The 26,461-nt window shown below is 38.8% G+C and overlaps 1 long non-coding RNA gene across 1 annotated transcript; it reads left to right on the plus strand.

The window, feature by feature from the left end:
* The first annotated feature begins 2,562 nt into the window (after positions 1-2,562).
* Positions 2,563-25,591, plus strand: LOC141513214 (uncharacterized). Its single transcript, XR_012475734.1, has 3 exons — positions 2,563-3,198; positions 9,557-9,605; positions 25,566-25,591. It is a non-coding gene; the product is annotated as an uncharacterized LOC141513214 (long non-coding RNA).
* Positions 25,592-26,461: the final 870 nt, after the last annotated feature.

Raw genomic sequence — 26,461 nt, forward strand, 5'->3', positions numbered from 1 at the left:
ACGAACATTTATTCATCACCCACTGTGTGCCAGTCCTTGTGTTAAACACTGGAGATGTAAAGAAAGACAAGACAGTTACTACCTTCAAGGAGGTCACAGTCCAGGGGGAGACCTCATGCAAACAATGAAGTACAAACAAGATAGAAAATGGAAATATTCAAGAGGGAAAATGTCAACATTTAAGTGAGGGTTGGGGAGAAGGTTTCCTATAGAAGGCTTTACCTGAGACTTAAAGGAAGCTTGGGGGTGGAGATGAGGAGGGAGAGCTTTCCAGGTTGGGGGACATCTGGTGTAAAGACAGTTGGGAGATGGGAGAGTTTTGGGTGGGGAGCAGCAAGGAGCCAGTGTCACTGAAGTGGGGAAGGAGGGGAAGATGGCAGAATGCTGGAATATGTAAGAAGTCAGAAAGCTGGGAGGGGACCAGGTTATGAAGGCCTGAAAAGTCAAAAAGATGACTATATTTGATCTTAAAGGGAGTCTTTGGAGTTTATTGAGGTGGTACTGGTAAGTGTGGGGTGCTATATGTGGTTGGTGGCTGAAGGCATAACCTCAGCCAAATGGTGACTTGGAAAAAGTCCTAAATTAAAAAGGCCAAGGTCTCCCACAGCATCCAGGGTTATCTTCAGTCAAACTGATCCATATCTAGCCACTGGACCCAAATGGCTCCAGAGGAGAAAGTGAGGCTGGTAACATTGCACAGAATCCCTTCATTTAAATTCAATTCACTTGCATGTCATGGCATCACTTCCCTGATGTCATGGTTTTCTTTGAGAATGAAGGACAAACAACAACAAGAAGCAGATAAGACAACTGGGCCTCAAATCAGGAGGTGCTGAGTTCAAACTGGACCTCAGACACTTGTGTGACCCTGGGTAAGTCACTTGCCTTATTTGCTTCAGTTTCCTCATCTGTAAGTGGGAAGAATAGTACCTATCTTGTGGGCTTGTTGTAAGGATAAAATGAAATCATTATAAAGTACTTAGCACAGTATTAAAGTATAAATGTTAAGTCAGACCTGTGAGTCCTAAGTAAGTCCAGGCTCCTCCTCCCCCTTCCAGGGAGCTTTAAATAAAGAAGAGGAAGGTAGAGACATAGGATTGTGAGTGAAAGGTAGCCAGTTTTCCTCAAAGTTCATGGTCTCACTTTCAAAGTGGCCCATTTTGATCTTAATAAAGTGACCTGGTCAGTTGAAACCTTTTAGGACAGGAACTGGGACTGGACCTGTGATTTTAATGTTACAGGAAACTCTCACATAAGGAAATTCCCTATTCTAGCCTGGGTCAGTGCATTCTCTACAAGTCTTAGAGAAGAATCTTTATTTCTATTTAATTTATGTCAATTTGTAATCAGTCATATTTTATTTTATTCATATAAAAATGTCATTCTTAGAAGAGGTCCGGGGAGGAGCCAAGATGACGACATGAAAGGATCGAGTCTTAGGAGCTCTCTGATAAAAACTCATAAACTAAGGACTCTAACTAAACTTTCGAGAGACAGAACCCACAAAAGAACCCAGTGAGGCAGTTCTCCTACTCAAGGTAACCTGGAAAAGAGGAGAAGGGCTCGGCTCCCCAGGGTCGAAGGGGTGGCCCGCCAGAGCCAAAGAATTTCAGCCTCCCGGAGGCAGCCTCAGGGCGCTGGGAGCTGCGGCTCATAGCAGTGGGGGAGTCTCCTGAGCTGCACCTCGGGGAGCACCGGGCACAAAGTGGGAGAACAGCAGGGGACCTCTGCCAGAGCAAGCACATGGAGCCCAGCCCTCGGGGCACACAGTGAGCAGCTTGGTCTTTCCGCAGCCCAAATCCAGGAAACAGAAGCAGGCAGAGCTGGTAAGCAGGAGCCCCCAGGGCATGAGCCCATTGAGCTGAGGGAGGGGAGTGAAGAGAGAGAGAGACTGCAGAGCTCTGTCCTCTGCCTCTGGAACAGGACTCTGGGACTCTGACCACATTCAGATACTGTTCGCAGTCTAGGCCCCTCCATAGAACAGCAGGGCCCCCCCCACCTCAGCCCCGTGGCAGAGGGGGGCACTTATGTTCATTCACAGACCAGGAAGGAGGACAGAGCCTCACACACTGAGACCCTTGTGGGAATGTCCCAAAAGCTCAGGAAGCACCCCCAAAAAACAGGCTTAGGCTGGGAAAATGAACAAGCAAAAAAATAAGAGGAAGACCATTGAGAAATATTTTGCAAATGAGCCCAAGAAGGATCAAAATACTCAGTCTGAAGATGAGGAAGCACAAGCTCCTACATCTAAAGACTCCAAGAAAAACAGAAATTGGGCTCAGGCTATGATAGAGCTCAAAAAAGACTTTGAAAATCAAATGAGGGAGTTGGAAGAAAAACTGGGAAAAGAAAGGAGAGAGATGCAGGAAAAACATGAAAATGAAGTCAGCAGCTTAGTCAAGGAAATCCAAAAAAAATGCTGAAGAAAATAGCATGCTAAAAACCAGCTTAGGTCAAATGGATAAAACAGTTCAAAAAGTTATTGAGGAGAAGAATGCTTTAAAAAGCAGAATTGGCCAGATGGAAAAGGAGATAAGAAAACTCACTGAGGAGAACAAATCCTTCAGACAAAGAATAGAATTCAGGGAGATTGATGAATTTACCAGAAATCAGGAATCAATACTTCAAAACCAAAAAAATGAAAAATTAGAAGAAAATGTGAAACATCTCATTGAAAAAACAACTGATATGGAAAACAGACTTAGGAAGGATAATTTGAAAATTATTGGAATACCTGAAAGTCATGATCAGGAAAAGAGACTTGACATCATTTTCAAAGAATTACTACAGGAAAATTGCCCTGATATTCTAGAAGCAGAGGGCAAAATAGAAATGGAGAGAATCCACCGATCCCCCAGAGAAAGAGATCCCAAAAAACCAACCCCTAGGAATATTATAGCCAAGTTCCAGAACTCCCAAGTCAAAGAGAAAATATTACAAGCAGCCAGAAGGACACAGTTCAAATATCGTGGAGCTGCAGTCAGGATCACACGGACTTAGCAGCAACTAGGGCTTAGAATACAATATACCGGAAGGCAAAAGAGCTTAGAATGCAGCCAAGAATGAACTACCCAGCAAGGCTGAATGTCCTCTTCCAGGGAAAAAGATGGATTTTCAATGAACCAGGGGAATCTCAAAGGTTCCTTTTGGAATGGCCAGAGCTGAACAGAAGGTTTGATCTTCAGATACAGGACTCAGGTGAAACATGGAGATTGGAGGAGAGGGGGGAAATATGAGGGACTTAATGAGGATGAACTGCATGTATAGAAAAATGATACTGATAATATTCATATGAACCATCTCAGTTAATAGAGCAGGTAGAGGGAGCTTTTATAGTTGAAGCACAGGAGAAAGCTGAATTTGAAGATAAAATATGATGTAAAAATGGAGTCAATAGGAAAAAAAGGGAAATGGAAAGGAAGAAAAGAAAAAGGAGAGGGGAATAGTCCAAGATATTTCACATAAGATGTTTTTTATTACAATGAGCTATTGCAATGATATGGAAGGGGGCAGGCAAGGGGGAATGAGGGAACCTTTGCTCTCAGAGTTGGCTAGGAGAGGAAACAGCATATATACTCAATGGGGTATAGACAACTGGAGTAAGAAAGAGGGGGGAGCAGGGGGAAGGGGTGGGGATGTGAATAAAGGAGGAGAGGATGGACCATGGGGGGAGAGTAGTCAGATATAACACATTTTCTTTTTTACTTCTTGCAAGGGGCTGGGATTGGATGGCCTGCCCAGGACCATAGGGCCAGGTGGATTCTGGGCCTAAGGGGTGGTATGGGGGCTCAGGGCTTGTTGGCCCCAGGACCAGGGATCTGTCTGCTGCGCCACTCAGCAACCCTACAGCAGAGTCAGAGTGAAAGGAGAGAGAAAATATAGTACATGGTAGTGGAGAAATAAGAAAGGAGGGAGTTAAGATCAGCAATGGCAACCTTGGAAAAATATGGAAGTAACTTTTGTAATGGACTTATCATAAAGAATGTGATCCACTCAGGACAGAGTTGATGGTGTTGGAACAAAGACTGAAGCACATTTTTTGTTATTATTATTTGGGGGAGGGTGCAGGGCAAGTGGGGCTGGGTGGCCTTCCTGGAGCCACATAGCAGAATTATCTTTGGGTGTCTGAGGCCGGATTTGGACCCAGGTGCTCCTGGCTCAAGGGCCAATGCTCTGTCTGCCACCCAGCCACCCCTACTATTATTACTATTTTATTTTATTTTGGGGTCTTTTTTTCTTCTTTTTGGTTTTTGCAGGGCAGTGGGGATGGGGTGGCTTGCATGTCACATGGCTGGGTGATTATTGGGTTTACGAGGCTGGATATGAACTCGGGTGCTCGTGGCTCCAGGGCTGGTGCTTCGTCCATTGCGCCACCTGGCCATACCTACAATTATTACTATTTTTTTTTTAATTTTAATTTTTTTTTCTCTCCCCTTTACTTTTTCGCCCAAACAAGTCTATCTATATTCATGGGGAAGGGGTATTTTGTTTACTTGTAAACAAGTATATTTTATTAATGTAAAAAAAAAATATTTGTATGAAATGAGAATAAAAAAAATTAGAAAAAAAAGAAAAAAAAAAGAAGAGGTCCAAGAGGGTCTCCTAGAATGCCAGCATATGACACACATAAAGGTAAAAACCTCAGTCTTAGAGAGATACCCAACACACTGAGAGGTTAATGGGCCATATAGCCAGTATGGGTCAGAATTGCGACTTACCCCAAGGCCTTCCTAGCTTGAAGTGCTCTTTACTCTCTTACTTTTTTTTTTTGTGGTTTATGAAAGGCATGGGGGGGTTAAGTGACTTGCTCAAGGTCATTAAGTGTCTGAGACTGTATTTGAACTCAGGTCCTCCTGACTCCAGGGTCAGTGCTCTATCTACTGTGCCACCTAGCTGTCCCTCTCACTCCTTTTTAAAATTTTATTTATGACAATGGGGTTAAGTGGCTTGCCCAAGGCCACACAGCTAGGCAATTATTAAGTGTCTGAGGCCAGATTTGAACTCAAGTACTCCTGACTCCCAGGCTGGTGCTCTATCCACTCTGCCACCTAGCTACCCCCTCTCACTTACTCTTAACAGGCAATTCTCAGGTTTTATCTTGGCCATGAGCATGGGTTGAAGAAATCAGGAATGATTGACTTCTCTTCTGAACAAAAAACTGGGGTGTATAGGGCTATGAAGCTATGTTCAAGCACTTGAGGACTTGGCAGGTAGAAGAAGGATTAGATTTGTTTTGTTTTGTCCTAGAGGGCAACCCTAGGAGTAATGACTAAACATTGCAAAGAAGCAAACACAGTTTTGATGTAAGGAAAAGTTCCTACTAATTAGTCATCCAAAGGTGAAATGGGATGAGGGTAAGGGGAGCACATAAGATAGCAGGTTTCCCCTTCAATGGAGATCCAATTAAAGACTTGATTATTACTGTGGGTTGTTTTTTAAAATGGATTCTTGTTCTGGACAAGGTATAGATTGGACGAAGATGGTCTCTGAGGTCCTTTCCAATTTGATATTTTGACCTCATTGACTATCAGTCTGCCCCCTTCCCCCAGCTCCTGATTGCCTGAAGTCTGTAATCTGGAATAATTGTCTGTAGAAGCATCATTTCCCCTCCTACCTCTCATTCACACACATACAGATCATCCTTTGCTGCTCTCCAAATGCCTCTGACATTTCTCTTCTTTTTATGTCCTGTGGAATGTCTCTTCTCCTAGTAATAAACCTTCCTTAGCCAGGGGTCTTTTCAAAGCTTTCTCTTTCTGGTGCTTACAGAAACCTGGATTTTTCCCTTGCCATTCTATCCCTTGCTTGCTTTCTTCTCTCATACCTCCCAGTGATTGCTTGGTTGATTATTGTTCTTTATTCACTAAGAGAAGGTCACCATGATGAGGGTCAAGGTACAGTGTGTCCAATTATGGCTGCTTAGACCAATAGGAGCTCCAAACCCTCTACCACAGATCAGGTATAAATGAACAATTAAGAATGGACACCAGACCTGGAAGAGGAGTTGGTATAATCTTTTCTACCTCTCCTTTGTCATTTCTTTTATTTTTTTAATTGCAAAGCAATCAAGGTTAAGTGACTTTCCCAAGGTCACACAGTTGATAAGTGTCTGAGGTCAAATCTGAACTCAGGTTCTACAGACAACAAGTTAGGTATCTAAGGATGCCTAAATGCCCCACCATTGTCATTTATAAACACCCTGCTAATGCCATTATTCAGCAAATTCCTCTTTAAACTTTAAATCCCTCTGTCTTTATCATTCAGATCTTCAGGACACTCTCTATCCTCCCAAGTCATTCAGTATCTGGTTTCTCTCCAAGTTAACTCCTACCCTTATCCTTAGGAATACCACCCCCCAAAAAAGAAACCTTGCTGTTATCTTATTAAACACCTTGTTGTCCCAGTTCAGAGATTGCACCAACTCCCATATCCTATAGCTCCTTAGCTACCTCAGCCACCCATGAGAGTGGTCACAAAATCTATCCAACCATCTCCCCAAACTATCATACCTCCATATTCATAAACTCTGGAATTCCCTTCTCTGAACACAATCTCTGGTCCTCTCCCCTCTCTGCCCTCCCTTAACTCCTAGCCCCTCTGTTCCACTCTATGTAAAACCAGTGGATTTTTTTCTGATTTGTTTCCTCTCTAGAGATTGAATCAGCCACACCTTGTTATAATAATTAGCTCACTTTTAGCCTAGAAGTAATATAATAGCCCTCAGAACAATGCAGTCCCTTTCTCTTCTGTTTTGTTATGTTTATATCAGACAAAAGTTATTAATATAATCAGAAAGCTCAGGGTCCCCAGTTAGGAAAGCCCTTAAGATTCAAACAGAGGTGAATTAGTCAATAAACATTTATTAACCTGCTCTTTGCCAGGCACTATGCAAAGTTTTAGGGAAACATATATATAAAAGGAAGACAGCCTCTGCCTTTAAGGAGTTTACAATATAAAGGGGGAAAAGAGGAAGCTAAAAAGGAGTCAAAGGGAAAGAAAAAGGGTCCAGACCAAGGCATGCAAGCTAGAAGTGGGAGGTCTTAGAGTCTTCTTTAAATGAAAGCTTTGGGAGGACTTTTTCCTTTCCAATCAGAGGGGCTGAGGGTAAGGAGCAACCACCAAAGCTGTGGCTCCTATGCTATCTATCATCCTTTAATCTTGGCTTCCATACATCTAATTGAGACAAAATCAGGATATAAGAATTATGCAAATAAAAGAAGCAAGCTTATTACTAGACAAGTATAGCAAGAGGATGGGAGAAGAGTAGACCTTTTTATTTTAAAACTTCCTTCAGTTTTTGAAGAGGTGACTATAACTGGTAGTTTCAGTCCAAGTGTTCTGTTGAGATACCTGCCCTGATGTCCCACTCCAGTCTCTTCTCTGTTGCAGTTCGGCTCTTCTTTCAGTTTCATCTTTCAGTCTGTGCTGCCAATTCTTCCCAAGTAAATACTGGACCAGACTGGGATGCTATCTCCTCAGGTGCTTCTGCTTTGCTCATGTGAACCTGCTCCTTCCTCTTAAAGACTATATTTTTTTCATAGTCATGACTCAAGACTGCCTTCCAGCTCAGAGATCATGATGGACCAAATGGCTTTCAAGGTTGAGAGGAAATGTATGTCCTTCTAAACCTTCTTTCTCAAGGTGCCAATCAATTCTCAAACCCCTATTATTCTAGATCATCATTCTTTCTCTCTCTCTCTCTCCCCCCTTTCCTCCCTTTATAGTCTTTGTCCACCCCACTAGACTTCTTTGTGCCTATTTCTTCCTACTGTTCTCAATTTACCAATCCTCAATCCTGGTTCAGCTGTGGAAGCAAGCCGAAGTCAACCTAGTAAGAGGAAGTCAACAGCTGTATCCATTGACTCAACTCAAATTTACATTAACTAGTCCCCTCTCCTCTCCCTCTTCTTTTCCTTCTCCCTCCCCTCCTTTGTTGCCCCCTTTTTTCCTCTCCCCCTTCCACCAATTCCATCTCTCTCCCTTTCCCATTTATCCCTACTGGTACCACCATATTTGGCTAATTTTTTTAGCAATGCTTAGTACAATACTCAGCACATTAATAAACATTAGTAAATACTTGTTGACTAACAGCTCAAAACCCCATTTCCCCAATCCCTTTCTTTCTCACCAAAAATTCATTTATTCAATAATTCTATGTTGATGGGCATGCAACTTGTTAACTTTATCAAGCATCAGAGAAAATGCAAGTAACATTTAAAAGCAATGCTACTGACCAAACATACTATTTTCACTTTTTAAAATTTTGTTATATGTTTTTTCTTTCTCATGGATTTTTGTTTCCTTTTGTTCTGATTCTTCTTTTACAATATGTATAATATGGAAATATATTAAACATGATTTTGTATGTATATATATATATATATATATATATCCCATATCAGATTACTCACTGTCATGGGAGGAAGGGAGGAAAGCAGAAAAATGTGGAACTTAAAATCTTGCAAAAAAATAGCTTTACACGTAATTGGAAAAATAAAACAAAATTTTAAGAAAATAATTTTCTTAACAAAAATTTAAGAAAATAATAAAAACAATGCTGCACACTCCACTTTATTTTTCGTGTGTGTGTGTGTGTGTGTGTGTGTGTGTGTGAGTTTTACAACAGGGTTAATATGAAAATATATTTTGCAGGACTTTACCAGTAGATAGAGTTCCAGGCCTGGAGTCAGAAAGACCTGAGTTCAGATGTGACCTCAGACATTTACTAGCTCTGTGACCCTGGGAAAAATCACTTAACCTTGTTTGCCCCAGTTTCCTCATCTGTAAAATGAGCTGGAGAAGGAATGGCAAACCACATTAGTATCTTTGACAAGAAAATCACAAATGGGGTTGCCAAGAGTGGGATATGATGTCATATCTTTATTCTGATATATTGCTTTTCTGCTCAATGGATGCAAGGTTGAGAATTTGGAGCTCAATATTTTAAAGGGGAATGCTTAAAAAAATTACCGTAAATGGGAAATATTTAGAGAAACAATTGATTAAATAATTTAAAGCAATGCTACATTGCAGCAGGGACTGATTTCTTTCCCTTCCCCCAGCTCAGCCTCAACCAACTTTCTTGACACCTTTCCAAGAGGGGCAGAATGAATAGGAGTTTCCTCAGCTGGGCTCTGAGAAACCAGAGGAAAGAAAGTAAATACAGAAAGGAATTCCACTTCTCCCATCAATAGCCCATAGTAGGCATTTAATAAAATGTTAGTTGACAAACAAAGGCAGATACCCTAACAAACAAAAAGGCAATGATCCCCCTTTCTATTGCTGTTTTTTGCCTGCACAAAAATCTGGGGTGGGGGGAGTCAAATTCAAGGTCAAAGGAACTGGAAATTAGACAACTCTAGGAAATATATGTCCATAAACATTCCAACTCATCAAATTGATGCTCCTGAGTCTATATAGGTCTTAGTTGGGTTACATTAACTGTAAATAGTCTGCTGTAGAACTCAAATCTTGTGACCTAGATTCCTTGGGAATTAGAAATGCATTTACCTACTGTTTCTAATTATAACATGTTACCATTTATTTAATTAATCAGATCTACCCCAGCAGAGAGTGAAACCCTGAGGGAATGGGACACTGGACAGGTGAGTTTTTATGAAAGATCCTCAGACCTCAGTATAATGTGTCTTGGCAGAATGTTCCAGTGTTTTTACCACAGACATTTCTCTATAAAAGCAGGGAGATGTCAAGTTGAACACAGATTTAAAATACATTTAAAGAGGGCAGTTAGGTGGTGCAGTGGATAGAGTGCTGGCCCTGGAGTCAGGAGGACCTGAGTTCAAATCCAGCCTCAGACACTTAATAATTACTTAGCTGAATGACCTTGGGCAAGTCACTTAACCACATTGCCTTGCAAAAACATATATATAATTTATATGCATATATTATGCAGTCATTTTTTTTAGGCATGTCTGACTCTTTGTGACCATATTTAGAGTTTTCTTTGCAAAGATAATGGAGTGGTTTGTCATTTCCTCCTCTAGCTTATGTTACAGATGAGGAAACTGAGGCAAACAGGGTTAAGTTTCTTGCCCAGGGTCACATGACTAGTATGTACCTGAGGCTAGATTTGAACTCATGAAGATGAGTCCTCCTTAATGTAGGCCCAACACTCTATCTGCTCTGCCATCTAGCTGGCCCATCTAGTGGGGGAGTGTAGGGGTGCTCAAGGAGCACCTCTGATATGAGGGCTTGCTGAATCCTCTTCAGGGATGCTCATTCACTTTTGGAATTACATACCTACAAGTTACAAAGTCTCAGAATTGATTGACAGAGTGGAAAGCAGTGACCTGGGAAAAAGGAAGATTTGAATTCAAATTCTGTCTCAGATCCTTAATAGTTGTGTGACTCTGGACAAATCATTCTATTTCTCTGTATCTCAATTTCCTCCGTTGAGGACCTCTAACTTCCCTTAAAACTCTAAATCTAGGATCACAGTACTTTAGATCCTATGTACCTTCTACCACCTTCCAGTCCCCAGGATTAAAAAGTCAAAAGCAGGGGTACAGTCTAAATGATTTACAACTTTTGGGAACTCAACTTTCAGGATAAAATTAACAAAATCCTGGGTGTTTGTTTGCTGAGGTGCTAATAGAAGCAGATCTACAACCTATTATATCTAATCAACAATTGTGCAGAAGATGCCTTCCTTTTGGGAAGTCTGTGACTGTGACCTTCAAGGAGTAGAGGTTCTGTGTGTGAGTCCACATGGAAAGAGCTGAAGTGTAGATGACTTATATTCATGATGTGGTATTTCCTACTGTTGAGAAGGAGGGGAGACTATTCTCACATTGATTTGATATTGGTTAAAAACAGAGAGGTCAATATGTAGAATAGATTAGGTATGTTATATTTGGAAACAAATGAGCATGGCAGCCTAGGATCTGATCAAGCAAAAGCTACCAGACTTTGTGATAAGCTATTGAGATAAATGGAAAGGAATCTAGCAGAAACTAGATATAGACTAACTTCATACCCACATACCAAGAAAAGTTCCAAATGGGTACATAATTTAGACTTAAAGGGTGATAGAGAGAGGAGGAAGCAAAACCAATATGGTGGAGTAATAGGAAGCAATATAGTAAGTTCTTCACAAATGTACCAAATGGAATCTCAATGGAGAAGTCCTAAAAAAGGCACAGTGAGTTATTTCTCCAGTTTAGCTCCATGTAGGAATATAGTCAGGAAGGTCTTCAAACACCAGAGTTGGTTAGTAGCTAGTAGCCCACTAAAGTCCAAAACCTAGGGAAAGACTGTGTAGTGGACATCCCAGACCCATATTGAGCTACCTCCTGATCATACCAGGGCACTGGTGCCAACTAGCAATTTTGTATCTTGCTACCCTGTCACAGGTCAAAGAACCAAGGAGGTATGGGATAGAGACCTATTAACAGCAGTGGCTTTCCTGGGTAGAGGGGTCCTTAGCCCTGTCCTGAGAAAGGAAATTCTGAAGTCAACAGCAACAGAAGCAGCAATGATATGACTCACATCATTGGCACAAAAAAGTAGGGTCTCATTTCCCACATCTAGCCCAGTCTATAAAAAAATAACCAGGGCAGGAATGCTAGACTGAAGGGGAGCCTTTAATTCTGCCATTCTGAGTCAATAGAGCTTTCTACTTGCCTGATACATTCTACTCTTGCTTAGACCCAATCCCATTTCAAGGATTTGCAGAGCTCAGACCAAGGGACCAGTGATTAGACTTTGCCTTGAATTCAACCACTCAGCACTAAAAACTGGCAGATCCTAGACTACACCTGAGATCCTAAAATAACATACTACCCAATATCCTAGTAAACAGCAACAAGACCTACCTAGAGCTTTCCTCTAGAAGTGCCAGAGAGTCCTTCCATCAAGTCCAAAGTCAGGAAGTAGACTGGTCAAATGGACAAACAAAAAATGAACTATACTATAATATGATACTATGGTGGTAAGGGCACTCAAGTCAGAAATGCAGAAGAGAACAACTACCAAACATTTACAAGCATTGCCTCAGAAAAAGAACACAGCTTGGGCACAAATTCAACTAGTTTCTTGAAACAGATAAAGCAAGAGTTAATTTTTTTTAAATAAATGGAATGAGAATACTTGAGGAAACAACTGAAAAAGAATGAGAGATGTGGAAGAAAGAAATGGAAAGAGAATTACAGCTTGGCCCAAATCTTGCCTAAACATCAGATTCTTTGAAAATTCAAATGAATCAAATAGAAGCCCATGATTTCATGAAGCAATAAGATATACAAAGTCAAAAGAGGCTGAGAAAAATAGAAGAAAATACAAGATATCTCATAGTAAAAACAACTGGCCTGGAAAACAGTTGAAAAGAAAAAAATATAAGAATCGTTGAGGGGGTGGCTAGGTGGTGCAGTGGATAGAGCACCAGCCCTGGAGTCAGGAGTGCCTGAGTTCAAATCCGGCCTCAGACACTTAATAATTACCTAGCTGTGTGGCCTTGGGCAAGCCACTTAACCCCATTGCCTTGAAAAATCCTAAAAAAAAAAATCATTGAGCTATCTAAATATCATACTTCCCGAAGAAAAGCCTGGACATCATGTTTCAAGAAATCTTAAGGGAAAACTGGTTAGATCTCTTAGAACCAAAAGAATCCATTCATTATTTTCTGAAAGTAGTCCTCAAATGAAAACTTCCATAGCCAAAATGCAAAACTTCCAGGTCAGGAAAAAAAATAATGTAAGCATCCAGAAAGAAATAATTTAAATATTGAAGAGTCATAATCAGATCACACATAATTTAGCAGCTACCACCATAAAGGGGTAGAGAACTTCTAATATAATATTCCAGAAGGCAAATGATATGGGCTTATAACCAAGAGTAACTTACCCCCCCCAAATTACTATAATGCTACAGGAAAAAAATTAAACTTTAATAAAATAGAAACTTCCAAACATTCTTGATGAAAAGACTAGAGCTTCAGTGAAACTTTGAAGTTTAAACATAGGAGTAGAAACATAAAAAGATAAACGTGAAAGAACAATGATATAAGGACTAAAAAGATAAACTTCTTACATTCAGATATGTATAATTGATACAAGTGTTCCCTCTGATCACTATTATCAGGATTTATAAAGGTGGTCTTATGAGAGAAGACTCCAGAGGGGTTCTAGTATGTCTTGATGATCTTAAGAAAAGAATGAAAATAGAAAAGAATAAACTGATTGGTGAAAGGTAAAGGAAGTCTTGGGAAATTATCTTATATAATTAGAGTGCACAAATAGACATTTATACAGATAAGGAAGATTAAACACAAACAAGAGTTGAATACAGACATATTTTTCCCACTCAACAGTGAAGCGGCAGAGAAAAGGGAGATTTAGCAGGAAGGTAGATTTAAGGGAGAGATTGTCCCTAAGCAGGGTAACCAGGTGGTACAGTGGATAGAGCACTGGGTTTGGAATCTTCCTGAGTTCAAATCCAGCTCAGATGGGTACTAGCTGTGTGACCCTGGGCAAGTCACTTCACCCTGCTTACCTCAGTTTCTTCATGTGTAAAATAAGTTGAAGAAATTGTAAAACATTCCAGTATCTGACAAGAAAACTCCAAATTCTGTTATAGAGTCAGAACAATAAAAGTCCTGAAGCAAAGCAAATTCTAAAGATATACAAAAATATTTATAACCCTTTCTGAAATGACAAAGAATGAGAATCTAAGGGGGTGGCTATAAATTGGAGAATGTTACTGGGTCATGTTGCTGTTGTTTGTCCTTTAAGAAGGCAATCCATGAAAAGTGTATAAACTGGATTTGAGTGGGGGGTTGGGGGGGGTGGAGCTTTGCTAGGCCACTTTCTCCTCTTGGAGCCATCTGACTCCAGTGGCCAGATATGAATCAGATGACTGGAGATGGCCTTGAATGCAAGGCAGTCAGGGTTAAGTGACTTGCCCAAGGTCACACAGCTAGTAAGTGTCTGACACTGGATTTGCACTTTAGTCCTCCCAACTCCAAGGCTGGTGCTCTATCCACTGAATCGTTTATAGGTATATAATCCTAGGGAAATCAGAGAGGAAAAAGGACCCATATGTACAAAATAGTTATAGCAGTTCTCTTTTCAGTGGCAAAGCATCTTTTCTTCTCTTCTTCCTTCAATCCACCTGAAACTAAGTAGGTAGTAGAGCACTGCCTAAGACTCAGAGACATTAAGTGCTGGAATGGACCCTATTAGAGTAGGTCAGAGTCAGGATTTGAATTCAGGTCTTCCTAACTCCAGATCCAACATAGTTTTCACTATGCCATGCTGTCTTTCAACTATAAAAATAAACAATACATTAATCAGTCAGTAAACACTGATTCAGGACTTAGTAGTGGCTACAAACACTGAGGAGACAAAGAAAAGTGAAAGCTTTGTTTCTTGTTCTCAAGGGACTCACATTTCAATAAATGAAATTTGCCTTAAATAGAATATGTGACAAATAATCAAAATGAAGAAATGCTTTACCTTTGATTAGGAATTTCAGATCGCTTTTTTGGTTTTGGCCTCAGAACAGGGATTCTTAATCTCTCTCTCTCTCTCTCTCTCTCTCTCTTGACCTTTATGACCTAGTCCCCTACCTTTTCCAGCCTTCTTACACCTCCTGTCTCCCACCCCCTTTAATCTGCTCTCCAATGATTGGCATTCTTGCTGTTTCAAGAATCTGTTCTTGGGCATTTTCACTGCCTCCTGGCTTGCCTGATTGCCTTCAAGTTCTCCTCATGGATCCTACATAAAAACTCCTGGCTTAGAACAACTCTGTGAGGTAGGCAGGTAGGTAGGTCAGTAGGTAGGAGAAATGATGTCCTCCCAAAGTAAAATAAAGGAACTGAAGCTGAATGGACTGAGTGATTTGCTTTAAAGGCTAGAGCCCTAGTCTTCCTACCCCTAGCCCAGAACTCTTTCCATTGCAGGAAAGGGAAGTGCTCCTTTCCTAAGTGGAAAACCATGTGGCTTTCTTAAAGTCTAAAGCCATGTGGCTCCCAAGATGATTTCTTTGAGGTATTCTCCTATCCTGCCACATGCCTGGGCGTCTTTCAGAGATTGGTAGATATGCTTTAGCCAACAGATCCTTTGGTGGCCAACTCCTCTCAGACAGCAATTTTCTAATTGTAATGAGACAATATGGTATAAAACATAAGGGTGTTAGTCTTGGAGTCAGAAAAATCAGGGTTTGAATAACACCTCAGACACCATGTGCAAAACTGGCCAAGTAGAACTTTACCTCCCAAGGGCTCAGCTACCACTTCTGTAAAATAAGGGTTGGACTTTGTAATATCTAATGTTTAAGCTCCAAATCTATGACTCTTTAGGAAATAGTGTAGAAATAGGGCATATTAAAAAAACTCCCCTACTCTTGGGGAATTTATTTTTTGGGGGGGAAAAAACTAAAAGGAAGGCTCACTGACATCACACATTAATTGGTGGTGATGATAGTTATCCAAATGACAACAGCTTTATTCCCAGAATCTTGAAATACATTAAAAGGTGACTTTGAGATTCTTGGGGTACTGTGTTCCAAGAAATCAAAAGTTCAGGAGGGAAGGTCTCAAGAGCCAGTAATTGTTGATCTGGCCTGTGTCCTCCCCCTTGCCAGATAAGGGTGTGTGTTGGTATGTGCCTGGCAAGAAGGGGAGGTCTCTTGGGTGCGAGGTGCCAAAGCTCAAACTCTGAGATAAAAAGACGTAAATAGACTTGGGACTTGAGTTAATGCCAGTCCCAGAGTCCTTGGCCTGGTAGGGCTCATGATCTAAGCACCTGGTGATGGGGGGCAGAGAGGGAAGAAACTGCTCTGGAAATTTCCATTTGTTGCTCAACTATATCGATTGAGCCCTGGTTGGTCTGTGGGAAAAGGGGAAAAGATACAAAAGAAACATTAAAACATTTTAATTTAATTTAAAAAAATAAAGAAAAGAAACATAAAACTTGGCACCAATCATAGGGGAGTTCATCAGAGCCAGAACTACCATTTTTCCTATCCAAGACCAGCTTCATAAAAATGAGACAAGCCAAGCAGGCACTCACAACAAAAAATAGCTTCAAATCAATTGGGGGGGAGGGGTAGGTGTTAAATTCCTTTAAAGTTAGGGAAACAAAAATCCCAGGATGAAATTTAAGGGGAGGTAATTTAGAAGCTAGGCAAGGGCAAGGAAGTAGACACCATTTCATAGTTCCATATTTTAGTTAATGGAGAAAATCAAGTTTAAGGCCCATTTCTGCTACATAAACACTCTATGATTCTTTAACTTTCTTTATCTCTGTGCTCTAGTCTAGGTAACTTAAATTCTATTAAAATATATTTTATTCTATATTAAATTCTCTTCTTTCTTCAATAGAAGGTACTGATCAGTGTTGGTAGGGGAAATTTCTTATGTTAATAAAATCATAGTTAAATTCTTTCTCCCTATAAATAGGAGATAAGTTTAGGTGTTTGCTTGCTGCTGAAGGAGTGTTGGTGCCTTGGGACAGAAACCTAGTTGACTTTGGCTTAGCAGTAGTTTATGATTTCGTTCCGGAGACAGGATAGACAAATAGGGTGGGGATGAGGTGGAAAGACATAGCTAATCTCTAAATGAGTAGATCTGGGAACTATGAAGCATTAAGATGAGGGATTAGATGACTTGAGGCTCCTTCCAGTCCAAAAGTTGTGATCCTAAGAGGTAAATTTGGAAAAGTTATTGTCTATACTTAACAGCATAGGTATGCTTAGATTGCAGATGTATTTAATGTTTATTTATACCTATTTTCCTTTGCAAATAAACATAATGTTTTTGCTCAGTTCTTAAGTCTGTTTGTGTTTCATTTAACTTTCATAGCTCCCAGCTCTGATTTGTGATATAATGGAAGTTATTACCTTCAAGACCTAATGTAGACAGAAATAGGTTCAAAACTATAACAAATCAATTAATCTGTGATCCAAAGAAAGTTAGAAATGCATGTTGCTTCTGAAAACAACATTGGTGAATAGCTGTTACCTTCTCCCAAAAATCTAAACTAGAAGAATTGCTAACTTGAGTGAGCAGGATGTTTCTTGGGTTCATAGTTTTAAATTAAGGGAGATAGCATCTTAAAGTGTAAAGAATACCAGAACAAAGAGTCGAGAGACTTGCATTATAGGTTCACCTCTGCTACTAACAAGCTGTGAAATTAATTTTGGCAATTTAAGTTTACTCTCTAAGCTGCAGTTTCTTTGTCCATAAATCATGGAAAAGAATACTTGTGTAGTCATACCTCACAGATAGTGACAAAAACAGTTTAAAAATTTAATTATTGTTACTTAAAGTTCTCAATGATATCATCCAAAAGTTTTCTTCCTCATCTTATTTTTTTTTAGTTCTAGGATGGATGATTAGCAGGAGTATCAATCTTTTCAACACAGTGTCAATTATAAAAATAGTGGTTTCCTTTTTTTTTTTTAAAGAGACTGCTAGAGGCAGTGTTGACATAATTCGAATAATCCAATACATATTCTGGGGGAAGGGAAGAAAGAGAGAGAGAGAACTGGGGTTTTATAAACCTGCTCCAAAAAACTGTGGTTCTAAGTGTAAAACTATGGTCACACAAACTTGCCATATGCATTTAAATGTTAAGAATTTGCTAGAAAGAATGAAGGTTCATTTGTGGATTAGCAGAAGAATTGAAGATTTAAAGAGGACAAGGATAGACATGGATGAGATAATTATATTGGAAGAGGATCATCATCATCATAATATCTAGGTTTATTAATAGAAATAATTATTAATAGGTTTAATTAATAACACCTTAAGTTTTATAAAGTGTTTTATGATTATTTTCCCATTTTATTCTCACAGTATCCCCAATTTACAGATGAGAAACCCAAGGCAGTTGGAGGCTAAATGACTTGCCTAGGGTTCACAGCTCTTCAGTATCCAAGGTAGAATTTGAACCCAGGTCTTCCTGATTCCAAGTTCAATCCTTTATCCACTAAGCAAGACTGCCTCAAGAAGGGGGGGAAAAAAGATAACAAAAGCCTTATAGATTAATGGACATCAGACTTTGATCATGACAGCCAATCATCAAAAATATTTTGATTATTCCCCAAAATGTATAAATATATGGATTTATAAATTATATTTAAGTATTCTTTAAAAGTACTTATGTATATGATCACAAATACAAAAATAGAAACCAAAAAACCCAAAAGATGAAATATTTCCTCCTAGAGTCAATAAAAACAGTTGTATGACATGATGGGTAGAGTACAACTATGAAGCAAGGAAGACCTTTTATTCAAATTTTACCTCTGACATACACTATCACGCATACTGCCATATGACCCTTATCATTTATTACATATTGGTCTATGACCCAAACCACTTAATTTCTTAGTGCTCTAGGGTCTAGCCAAGTCTTAATATTCTAAGTTACAGAGGAGGTACAGAATCTCATCAATAGTAGAGGCATTTCTTCACTTATGGTAAAATCCTTTTTTTTATTCCTAGAGCCTATGGGAAACAACTGGAATTTATCCAGTTGAGAAATGATATCACCAGACATGAGTTTTAGGAAAATCACTTTGAATTCACAGCATTTGAAAAATAGCAACAAGGAGGATCTCATACCTGGAGCATCATTAGCCACAATTCAGGATTAAAACCTGACTATATATTTTTGCTTGCATTTTATTTAGAATTGTGGCATCCATATACATTAATTAATTTGGTCTAAATTTTTCTTTCTCTGTTTTTACTCTTCCTGTTTTAGATATCATTATGATATTTTGTTTCATTAAAGGAGTTGGTAGAACCCAAAAAAACCCTGATTACAATAATAAGTGCTAAAAATAAAATAAGACAAAATAAAAATGAGTTAAAGCAAAGGAAAAGAACCTAACCAAAGATAGCTAATATAGTATAAAAGAAGAACTGGGTTTATATTCAGAGGAAGAGTGAAGTACACTCCTATGTCAAAGAACAATGACAAATGATCACAAGCCCCAAAAGAATTCTTGGAAGAACTTTCAGAGAACTTCAAAAACCAAATACAAGATATTGAGGAAAAATTAGAAAAAAAAATGAAAGCAATCAAAGAAAATTATGAAAAGAAAGTTAACCAACTGGAAAAAGAGGTTCAAAATCTTAAAGAAGGCAATCTTTAACAATTAGAATTTGTAAGAGGAATTGAAAGACATTATAAAACATCAAGAAATAATAAAACTAGAAAAAATAGAAGAGAATTTGAATCTCATTAGAAAAACAACTGATCTGGAAAATGGAGCTAAGAGAAATAATATGACAATTATTGGACTGCTTGAAAGTTATGATCAAAAAAAGAATCTTGATACAATATTACAAGAAATTATCAAGGAAAATTGCCCTGAAGTTCTAAAACAAGAAAACAAGAGAGTAAAGTAGAAATAGAAAAAAAGGGGGGGGGGAGCTAGGTGGTGTACTGGATAGAGCCCTGGAGCCAGGAGGACCTCAGCTCAAATTTGTCCTCAGACACTTAATAATTGCCTAGCTGTGTGAACTTGGGCAAATCACTTAACTCCATTGCCTTAAATAAATTTAAAAATTAAAAAAAAGAAATAGAAAAAAATCTACCATTTACTCTCTGAAAGAAATCTCAGAAAGAAAACTTACAAGAATATCATAACTAAGTTTTAAGACTCTCAGGTTAAGGAGAAAATACTGCAAACAACAAGGAAAAAAACAATTTAAATACTACAGAGAGATATAATCAGAATTTCCCAAGATTTAGCAGCTTGTACACTAAAAGAACATAAGTCAATGAAGTAAGTAGAATTTTAACTAGATATGATAGCTATATGGAGAAAATTGAATGGGAATAAAAAAGATTGGATCCTTTTCACTGAGATTTATGTTACCTTTACAAATATTAACTTGAAAAATTTCATAGTTAAAAGCAGAAAAGCAAAAGTTTTTTCAGATTATAATAATGCAATAAAATTATATTTAGTAAGGTACATGGAGACAGATTAAAGAATTGATTCTATGAAAAAACAAAATCAATGAACAATTGGTTAATTTAATTTTTAAACAAGAAAGGAGAAAATCCAATCATCAGTATTAAAAATGAAAAGGATGAGTACATCACTAATGAAGATGAATCAAAGTAATTATAGAAGGTATTTTGCCCAATTATGTCAATAAATTTAAAAATTTAAGAGAAATAAAAGAATATTTACAAAAATATAAATTGCCTAGATTAGCAGAAGAGCATTATGGTAGGGTAAGAATTCCACTTAGATAAGGATGGTCTGGGTGAGTTTGGGATAGAGTCAGAAATGCCTTTGAGAGAATGGACTTTGAATAAGAACACAGAAAGGAAAAAAATCCTGGATCCTCAATATTAGTAACTGGTTATTAATAATCATTTCTCTAAAATTTTGGGAATAAGATTTCATCAACTATTAAAATTGTTGGGAAAACTAGCAGAAATTGAGCATAGACCATTTATCAAGATAAGGCCAAAATGCACAAATATTTAGATATAAAGAAAGATATCACAAGAAAATTTGAAAAACATAGAACATGGGATGGCTAGGTGGCACAGTGGATAAAGCACCAGCCCTGGAGTCAGGAGTACCTGGGTTCAAATCCTGTCTCAGACACTTAGTAATTACCTAGCTGTGTGACCTTGGACAAGCCACTTAACCCCATTTGTCTTGCAAAACCTTAAAAAAAAACCCAAACCCCAAAAAACCCATAGAACATATTAATTGTCAGATTTAAAGAGAGGTAAATAAGAGAGAGCAGTGTGAGATACAAAATGGGTAATTTTGATACATTAAATTTAAAAGGGTTTGTACAAATAAATGCAGTCAAGATCAGAAAGTAAGGAGAAAATTGGGAGAAATTTAATAGACAGTTTCTCAGATAAAGGTCCCATATCTCTATCTATATCAATATCTATATATAATACTTTATCACATCTATAAGAAAACAAGTCATTTCTCAATTGATAAATACTCAAAGGATTCAAACAGGCAGTTTTCCAATGAAGAAATCAAAACAATATAGTCATATGAAAAAAATCCTCTAAATAATTATTAATTAGAGAAGTTCAAATTAAAACAACCTTGATATATCATTTTACAACTATCAGATTGGCTAAAATGATTGAAGGGAAAAGCAACATATATTGGAGGGGATGAGGAAAAATTGGGATACTAATTCATTGTTGGTGGAACTGTGAACTGATCCAACCATTTGGTTACCCCATTTTTTTTAGGTTTTTGCAAGGCAAATGGGGTTAAGTGGCTTGCCCAAGGCCACACAGCTAGGTAATTATTAAATGTCTGAGACTGGATTTGAACCTAGGTACTCCTGACTCCAGGGCTGGTGCTTTATCCACTGCGTTACCTAGCCACCCCTTGATCCAACCATTTTGCAGAACAATCTGGAATTATGCCCAAAGAGTTATTAAACTGCCTATAACCTGTGACCCAGCAATATCACTACTAGGTCTTTTTCCAAAGATGTCTAAAGAAAAAGGGAAAGAACCTATATGTTCTAAATTATGTATAGTAGCAATCTTTGTGGTGGCAAAAAACTGGAAATTATAGGGATGTACCTCAATTAGGGAATAGTCTAACAAATTGTGTACATGAAATGATGAGCATGGTGATTTTAGAAAAATATGGATAGATTTGCATGAAATAATGAAGAACAAAATGAACAGAACCAAGAGAATGTGTATATGGTAACAGTCATAAATACCTAACTTAACTACAAAGGATCTATGAAGGATCTCTGCATCCAGAGAAAGAATTGATAAATAGAAGTATACACATGCACACACACAAACACACAAATATGTGCTTAATAGTAGTCATCTCAAAGGGGAGGGAAGAAAAAAAGCTTCTATGATAACTTTATTACATATTTAAAAGGAATAACAAGTTGTACATAATACATTTGTAGTTTTATGTATGATCATCTTTTTTATTCTATATTATGGAAATGCTTGTTTTATTTCATAAAATAAATACTTTTTTTTAAAAAAGTAAATTGCTTTGACTATTATGTAGAAGTTGGTTTGGTACAGGGAGTGACTTTAGTCAGAGAAATCAATAGTATAAACAATAAATAATGAGAGCCAAAATTAGTGTGGTATAAGAAACCAAAGAGGAAATGGATGTGAGAAGAAACAATATTTGGCAACTGATTGAAAAAATGGGGTAAAAGTGAATTAGGAGTCAAAGTTGAAGCTGAGATGATCCTGGGTGACTGGAAAAATGATGGAGTCCTCTACAGGGAAGTTTGGAAGAGGTGTGGATATGGGAGTAAAGATAATGTAATGAGATCTGGGCTGTGGACCAAGGCTCATCGATGTCTGTTCATTCTGTGAAAATTATTCTGTTCCATCCAAAATGAAAAAGGGTTGGGAGTTAGAGCTCTCACCTGTCTCTGCCAAGAAGCAAGAGACTACCTCTGAAAGGTACCCACAGTAACCCCAACCCTGGTACCTGTGCTATTGCTGTGGGGGGGGGGGTGCCCAGATGGAAATTAGGTCATAACTGCTTGGGGGGACTGGTCCTTGGCTTTCAAAGCAGAGGAGATGGGAGCTTACACTGCCAGAGGGAGGGAGTGGAGTGGAGGAGTGAAGAGTGGAGAAGAACAAAGCTGGGTGTGGTTGTATTGGAGATAAAAAGGGTACAGCCCATCTTCCCACCCTCTGATCACACATCCCTTGGGATCAGGGTAGGAACTCTTAGAGGACCCAGCCCCCACTTCGGCAACTTCTGCTGTACATGATGGACTTAATTTGTGCATTATATGATATTTTTCTTGAAGCATGGGAAGGAGATCATGGAGCTAGGACACAAATCCAGTGACTGCACTGCCTTTGAATGTTGTCCTAATAACTTTTTACCCAGTGGGAGGGAGGGGAGAAAGAGCAGCTGGTTCTGCTCATCATATATCTGGGCTCCCATGGACACCTGTTCTGACTCTCTGGTGCTCAGTGTGCATATGTGGGGGGAGGGAGATAGAGCATCAATCAGGGTGTGGAATTTCAAATGCAGCTGTCAGGGAGACTTTGACTGTAAGCCCCTTGACCCCTACCCTGCATTGGAGCAGGGCTCTTATAGTTGTTTTTCTTTAAAAAAAATCCTAAATTGATACTCTGACCCCAAGGAAGAACCATTTATTCTCAGTGAATTTTTCCTCTGCCTGTCCTCAAAAGGGAGTACATCTGAACCAGAACTGCACCAAGATTTGGTTGGCTGAGTTGAAGTTGGCAGAGGCTGAGTATCATGTCCTGGGCTTTATGCCAGGGCTTGGCACATGGCAAGGATTTAATAAATGCTCTCTCTATATATCTCTGCCTCTCTTTCTCTCTCCTTCCCTCCCTTCCTCGTTCCCTGCTGCCAACACTTTCTATCTGTCTTTTTTTCTTTGCCTTTCTCTTTGTCTCTATCTCCCTACCCTCCCTTCCTTCCTACCTGTTTCTTCCCCACCTGTCTCTTTTTTCTTTTTCTCTCTCTGACTCTCTCTCTCTCTCCCTCCTTACTTCCTTTCCTCCCTCCATGCCTCTGATATCATCTTTTTTTCTCTCTCTGTCTCTTTCTGTCTCTCTGTGGATTTGTCTCCCTCTCCCCTTCCTTTCCTCCCTCCCTCTCTGCCTCTGTCTCTTTTTTTTCCTCTCAATGTCTCTCTCTATCACTAACTTTCTCCCCACATGGACAGAGAATCAGTGCTATGAGATGAAGTCAATGCAGTGTGAGTGACTGTAAATTTTCCCTTTGGGATCTAATTGCTCTTAGCAGGGTTCAAAAGTCATGAGAAAGGCTATCTCCAGAGAGATGTTCCTCTGGCTATTCAGGGTCACTCACTGCAGCAGTCTAAAGGAGAACTCCCTGTGTGAGTTCTAAGAGTTTGGAAATGAGGAGACTTGATTAACTTCTCCTGGTCATTTCAATTCCTACTTTTCTCAGCAAGTTTCTCCAAATGAGAATGGAGAAGGTAAAAAGATAATATTTACTTAAAGGACATTCTATATAACTGACCGTAATATCAAGGGTCCAAAACTGTGGTGGTTGTAGGGCAGTTCCCTTGATGGCTTCCCAGTTTTTCCATTTCATCAAGGAAAAATCCCAACCTTTTCCTTGGGTGGGGAGAGTGTAGAGGGAGCAAAAGAAATGAAGAAATTAGAGTCACTGATCTCTATGATACCTTCCATCTCTTAATCTGTGATCCTATGAAATTGGAAGGCAATTAATAATACATAGTTATATAGAACAGTAGTACATCAATAAAAGGCATGGATCTTCCTGTGAAATTCTTCCTCTAAATGCCTGGATATGGCTAGCAAGATGGTCTTGTTTTCTCAGGTGAAGCTCTATAACCCCTCTGATGGAGTTGCTGCTAGCTCAAATTCTCTTAAGAGAGTGAAAAGTAAACTTCTAATACTCAAAGATCCTAACATGAGAGAAAAGGCTTCCTCTATGAAAATGAGAATACATAACTGTGTACACACATAGATATTCTCTGTAATCTTTATAGGTATCTATCTAGATGATAAAGTGGATAGAGTCTAGCTTCTTGATCAGTAAGATCTTCATTTAAATCTAGCCCCCAACACTTACATCCTGTGTGACCTTGAATAAGATACTTAAACTCTTGGTTGTCTCTCTTTGCTCAATTGTAGAGTGGAAATAACAATAGCACCTTCCCTGGGGTGGTATTATAATGATCAAATGAGATAATATTTGTAAAATACCTAGCATTGGGACTGACATAACAGGTACCATATAAATGCTAGCTATCAAACATTATTATTGTTATATCAAACCATTTGCTTAATTAGGAGGAAATATGGTTTTGCTGTTACAAAATCCTGAGAAGAAAACATCTCCTGAGAAGGCTTAGAGAAACCACAAACTAGACTCTGGAAAAAATTGTTTTAGTCATAGTTTAAGTTCTCAAAGTTTCTGTCCCATATTTTCCATATCTTAAGGCCTATTATTAACTTATTTTCAGGAAAGACTCATAGGAATATAGAATATCTCCAAAATACAAAAATGAGTTGATATGTGACCAAAGGGCCACTGCACCAAGAACCTGGATAGAGGGTTCCTGCCTTGTTACAGATATGAAAATTAAAGAAGTTTGAGAGACATAGTTTCTGGGTAATTTAATAATTTTATTAATAAAGCCAGCAGGTTATTAATAAAAGGATAGTTATCTGTCTGTCTTAGATCAAAGACAATCATGTTGACTGATTCACAGTTTATATATTCTTGGAAAGAGCAAGTGATCAATGAGAGGCTGAAAAAGACCTGGACAGAGAAGTTACCCCTTTGCAGACCACCTGCAGGGTTGGTTATCTAGACAAAAGGATCTGTCTCCACTCAAGTTTAAGAACACAATGGGTTTCCTCATCTTACATTAAATTCCTTGTAAGGTTAGGTGGGGTCTGACCAAGATCAAGGAGAGCAATATCCTTCAAGAAAGTGAACTTTTTTAAAATGAGGAATTCAGAAGAGGAAAACTCTGAATCTCCTCAAGATATTGTTAATTTATGTCACAGACTGTTATTGCTTGTCCTTGATTCTCTCTCTCTTTTTTTTTTTAGGTTTTTACAAGGCAAATGGGGTTAAGTGGCTTGCCCAAGGCCACACAGCTAGGTAATTATTAAATGTCAGAGACCGGATTTGAACCCAGGTACTCCTGACTCCAAGGCTTTATCCACTACACCACCTAGCCGCCCTTATCCTTGATTCTTGGAGTAGATTATGATATCAAGGAAGTGATGCCAATACATGTAAATGAATTGGATCTGAGTGCGGGGTGCTTACTAAGCTTCACTTTCTCCTTGGGAACCATCGGAATCCAGTGGTCATATGTAGATGAGATGACCCTGGATGTAGTGGGAAACTTTGGCCTTTTTAAGCTAAGGTCTTTAACTTGTCTCACTTTGAGTAAGGCAATAGTCAATCAGTGATTAAGGATAGGTAAGAAAGAGATGTGGCAAAGAATGACCTCTTTTAATAGTCTAAAAAACCCAATTCAAACTGGGAGGGCAAGACTCTCAGGGTTTCTCAGTAATTGAAGCAGGTAAGAAAAAAAATGAAACAAAGAGTAATCTTTTTAGCAAGGTTAAAAAAAATCTATCTGGGAAGACCCTTCTGGGTTTCTAATCAAAACCAGAAATAATTGCTGTTTATATTCACTCTGAGTCAATCAGGGTGATTTGGGGCCTGTTATCTTACCCCAAGATATCTTACAGTTGTCATGAGTTCAGTACTTGACCCAGGAATGCAGGTGTAAAAAGAAAATAGAGATTTATTTAAAAGTTACAACATGAAAGTGATAGAGAAATTAAAAAAGAGATTAAAGAAAATGCACAGGGATTGTTAATTAATCTTGACAGGTCAGAGGCCAGGTTCAGTAGAAATTCGGAAAAAGAGAGCAGGAACCTAGCCTGAAATCTCTGGGTCCATGGGAAAAGGTGGTGACTTGGGAGTTGCT

The sequence above is a fragment of the Macrotis lagotis genome, chromosome 2 (assembly GCF_037893015.1).
Source record: "Macrotis lagotis isolate mMagLag1 chromosome 2, bilby.v1.9.chrom.fasta, whole genome shotgun sequence".
Lineage (NCBI taxonomy): Eukaryota > Metazoa > Chordata > Mammalia > Peramelemorphia > Peramelidae > Macrotis > Macrotis lagotis.